Below are 5000 nucleotides of genomic sequence, written 5' to 3'. Positions count from 1 at the left end.
GCACCTTAACATTACGTTTGGTTCATCCCACAGCGCCAGTTCTGCTTACCAAAAGTGGCCCACTGGGCACAATATATCACAACCTAAACCTTCATATCAAGAAAGGTTAGGTTCTTACCCATTTAAAGTTTGAGAATAGGTTAAGATCGTTTCGACCCTAAGGCCTCTAATCATTCGCTTTACCAGATAAGATTATTTTACATAATTTTTAATTGCACCAGCTATCCTGAGGGAAACTTCGGAGGGAACCAGCTACTAGATGGTTCGATTAGTCTTTCGCCCCTATACTCAATTCTGACAATCGATTTGCACGTCAGAACTGTTTCGGTCTTCCATCAGGGTTTCCCCTGACTTCAACCTGATCAAGTATAGTTCACCATCTTTCGGGTCACAGCATATATGCTCAAGGTACGCTCGAGTTAGAGGCATAAATAATATAAATACTATTATACATAACTATATAGAACGCCCCGGGATTGAATTAATATTTCATAACAAAATATAAACTAATCCCATTATATAACAGTTAAGTTAATTACGCCATTGGGTTTTATTAAAAATACCCAATGACTTGCACATATGTTAGACTCCTTGGTCCGTGTTTCAAGACGGGTCCCGAAGGTATCCTGAATCTATCGCATTGTTAATCATAATAGTGCATACAATTAAATAAACAAATCATTAGATTCATCTACCATTGATAAAATTCCGAAAAATTTAAGCACATTATATAATTATATCTGTCAATGATTTATCAAATCCAAAACATTTATCCTATGTTAGAAATCCGAAAATAACTAATTCGAATAAACTTAAGTAATGGATCTTATGATAAATATTTATTACATTAACAGATTACAATGTCCTTATATGGAAAAATTGCACACTATTTATATAATATTATAAATATCATATTATTAGTGATGAATTTTCCATAATGGATATTCAGGTTCATCGGGTTTAACCTCTAAGCAGTTTCACGTACTATTTAACTCTCTATTCAGAGTTCTTTTCAACTTTCCCTCACGGTACTTGTTTACTATCGGTCTCATGGTTATATTTAGTTTTAGATGGAGTTTACCACCCACTTAGTGCTGCACTATCAAGCAACACGACTCTTTGGAAACACCTTCTAGTAATCATTAACGTTATACGGGCCTGGCACCCTCTATGGGTAAATGGCCTCATTTAAGAAGGACTTAAATCGTTAATTTCTCATACTAGATTATAGATGTTCCATACACTGCATCCCATATTTGTCATAAAAACAAAATGGCTTAGTGCTGAACTGATTTCTTTTCGCTCGCCGCTACTAAGAAAATCCTTGTTAGTTTCTTTTCCTTCCCTCATTAATATGCTTAAATTCAGGGAGTTATCTCATATGAGTTGAGGTTGTTTAACACTTGCAATTATTTTTATTGTATATACTCTATAAAAAATATTTTTTTAGTTTTGAACCTGCTTTCGACCATATTATCAAATAATAGAGGATTGTTTAATTTTTCTCATTGTATATTTTTATATACTATAATCCTCTAAAAAATAGATAATATAAGAATACTTTAGGATTCAAATAATATTTTTTAGGTATACTTTATAAATTAATATTATGAAGTTTTTACAAACTCCAATAATATAACATATGCTTAATAAATTAAGCAACTTATTTAGCATAGTCTCACAACCCTCAACCATATGTAGTCCAAGCAGCACTTCAAAATTAATTAAAGTACATAACAGCATGGACTGCGATATGCGTTCAAAATGTCGATGTTCATGTGTCCTGCAGTTCACACGATGACGCACAGTTTGCTGCGTTCTTCATCGACCCATGAGCCGAGTGATCCACCGCTTAGAGTAGAATTTTTTTGTTTTATTTTATCAAGTCATTTTTATTAAAGAAATATGATAATATTATTAAAATATTTCTTTTTTATATTAAATGTTTATGTTGCGAATGTCCAATTCAATAAAGAATCGTTTACTTAGAAAATAAGTACAACATGTAAAACATTTTGTATTTCATATTTATGGGACGTAATATATTTTAGAAAAAAAAAATAATTTTTTTCTATTGTATAATTCTTCTACATTGTTATTTTATAATTTTTGTTTTAGAAAAAAATAAATTTTTTCTGTTCAAATTTTTTAAAAGAAAAAAAAATCTTTTTATATTTGTATCTTTTATTATTCTTTTTTTTTTTTTTTCTTATAAATATATTTTATTATTTTTTTTTTTAAATTCTTTTAATATAATGTATTTTTATAATACATTTTGTATTTATATTTTTTTTGTTTTATATTTTTTCAATATTTTTTTCTTTCGAAAAAAATAAAGTTTATAATTTGGAAAAATCACGTTAATGATCCTTCCGCAGGTTCACCTACGGAAACCTTGTTACGACTTTTACTTCCTCTAAACCATCAAGTTTGGTCAACTTCTGCGAAACAACCGTAACACGTTAGCGTCACAGTGATCACGTCCGGAGACCTCACTAAATAATTCAATCGGTAGTAGCGACGGGCGGTGTGTACAAAGGGCAGGGACGTAATCAATACGAGTTAATGACTCACACTTACTGGGAATTCCAAGTTCATGTGAACAGTTTCAGTTCACAATCCCAAGCATGAAAGTGGTTCAGCGGTTTACCCGGACCTCTCGGTCTAGGAAATACACGTTGATACTTTCATTGTAGCGCGCGTGCAGCCCAGGACATCTAAGGGCATTCCAGACCTGTTATTGCTCAATCTCATTATTGCTAGACGCAATTTGTCCATTTAAGAAGCTAGTGTCCTTATAATGGGACAAACAAACAGGTACGGCTCCACTAACATAAACACATTCAAACACAATTATATTTTACTACAATCGTGAATAAAGGCTATGAAAGCTTCAACACCATAATCCTGAAAGCATCTATTTAATATATTTGAGTCTCGTTCGTTATCGGAATTAACCAGACAAATCACTCCACGAACTAAGAACGGCCATGCACCACCACCCATAGATTCGAGAAAGAGCTATCAATCTGTCTTACACGCTTATGTTCGGACCTGGTAAGTTTTCCCGTGTTGAGTCAAATTAAGCCGCAGGCTCCACTCCTGGTGGTGCCCTTCCGTCAATTCCTTTAAGTTTCAGCTTTGCAACCATACTTCCCCCGGAGCCCAAAAGCTTTGGTTTCCCGGGAAGCGACTGAGAGAGCCATAGTAGTAGCTACACCCAATTGCTAGCTGGCATCGTTTATGGTTAGAACTAGGGCGGTATCTGATCGCCTTCGAACCTCTAACTTTCGTTCTTGATTAATGAAAACATCTTTGGCAAATGCTTTCGCTTAAGTTAGTCTTACGACGGTCCAAGAATTTCACCTCTCGCGTCGTAATACTAATGCCCCCAAACTGCTTCTATTAATCATTACCTCTTGATCTAAAAACCAATGAAGATAGATCAGAAGTCTTATTTCATTATTCCATGCACAAAATATTCAGGCATTTGGAGCCTGCTTTAAGCACTCTAATTTGTTCAAAGTAATTGTACCGGCCCACAACAGCACTCGGTAAAGAGCACTGAAGCAGGTTTAAATAGGAGGTATATATAATGATCAAGACCATCATATATTAGAACTCCACCGGTAATACGCTTACATACATAAGGTAATGTACAATCCACTATTGTAGTTGTACTACCCGTATGAAGCACAAATTCAACTACGAACGTTTTAACCGCAACAACTTTAATATACGCTATTGGAGCTGGAATTACCGCGGCTGCTGGCACCAGACTTGCCCTCCAATTGGTCCTTGTTAAAGGATTTAAAGTGTACTCATTCCAATTACAGGGCCTCGGATATGAGTCCTGTATTGTTATTTTTCGTCACTACCTCCCCGAACTGGGAGTGGGTAATTTACGCGCCTGCTGCCTTCCTTAGATGTGGTAGCCGTTTCTCAGGCTCCCTCTCCGGAATCGAACCCTGATTCCCCGTTACCCGTAGCAACCATGGTAGTCCTAGATACTACCATCAATAGTTGATAGGGCAGACATTTGAAAGATCTGTCGTCGGTACGAGACCATACGATCGGCAAATTATCTAGAGTTCAACCATTATAACGATTTCCGAAAAAATCGCTTGGTTTTAGCCTAATAAAAGCACACGTTCCATAAGGTCCGTGTTTATATTGCATGTATTAGCTCTAGAATTACCACAGTTATCCAAGTAACTGTTAACGATCTAATGAACCATAACTGATATAATGAGCCTTTTGCGGTTTCACTTTTAATTCGTGTGTACTTAGACATGCATGGCTTAATCTTTGAGACAAGCATATAACTACTGGCAGGATCAACCAGAATAATGTTATTTTTATTTTGTTTATTATTAATTGAAATTTTGAAAAATTTTACATTGAATTTCCTCTAACAAATCTTTCTCTATAATTTTTATCTTATTTAGTACAGAAATGTAGGGAAATGTATATTTCACAGGTTTTTCAATAATAACTTTAATTTTTTTTTTTCAAATAAGAGCAAGCTCTTAATTGTTTTTTATTTTATTCAATATTAAAGAATTATATACCTTTTACAAATATATATCAATGATTTTCAAATTTCTAATAATTTCTATTACTTTTTGAAGTAATCTTTATATATTTTTTTATATAATTTTTTTTTTGATTAAGAATTAAGAATTCTTCCGTCAATTCCTTTTTACAAGTATGAACTTGTTTCCAAATTTTCAAAATTTTAACTTAATTCTTTTTCATTTGTATATAATGATTTTTATAGATAATACATACAAATATATCATCTTTAAATTTTTTCATTTAACGCCATATAGAAATAAAAGAAAAATTTTAAACTTTTTAAATCTTGGCACGTCCTCCGAAGAGAACAACCTGAAGTTAGTTTCACGATAACATACATGTGTACCATGAAGCGAGCCATATACTTTCGTATCATTCTCGTATAGTAACCAAGAACATCTTGGTTCCATATAGTTCTTTTT

General features: G+C 33.5%; 3 non-coding genes across 3 annotated transcripts in view; all 3 read right to left on the bottom strand.

The window, feature by feature from the left end:
• Positions 1-1395, bottom strand: part of LOC129953442 (large subunit ribosomal RNA) — a 4028-nt gene extending 2633 nt beyond the window's left edge. The window contains exon 1 of the ribosomal RNA XR_008782530.1: positions 1-1395. This exon is cut by the window's left edge and continues 2633 nt beyond it. This is a non-coding gene — a ribosomal RNA (large subunit ribosomal RNA).
• A 286-nt stretch (positions 1396-1681) lies between these two features.
• LOC129953436 (5.8S ribosomal RNA) lies at positions 1682-1860 on the bottom strand. Its single transcript, XR_008782525.1, has one exon. It is a non-coding gene; the product is annotated as a 5.8S ribosomal RNA (ribosomal RNA).
• A 501-nt stretch (positions 1861-2361) lies between these two features.
• On the bottom strand, positions 2362-4348 carry LOC129953439 (small subunit ribosomal RNA). The gene has a single exon (XR_008782527.1). It is a non-coding gene; the product is annotated as a small subunit ribosomal RNA (ribosomal RNA).
• Between the last annotated feature and the right edge of the window lie 652 nt (positions 4349-5000).

Source organism: Eupeodes corollae, chromosome X (genome assembly GCF_945859685.1).
Source record: "Eupeodes corollae chromosome X, idEupCoro1.1, whole genome shotgun sequence".
Classification (NCBI taxonomy): domain Eukaryota; kingdom Metazoa; phylum Arthropoda; class Insecta; order Diptera; family Syrphidae; genus Eupeodes; species Eupeodes corollae.
This window is presented reverse-complemented; position numbering and strand designations above follow the sequence as displayed.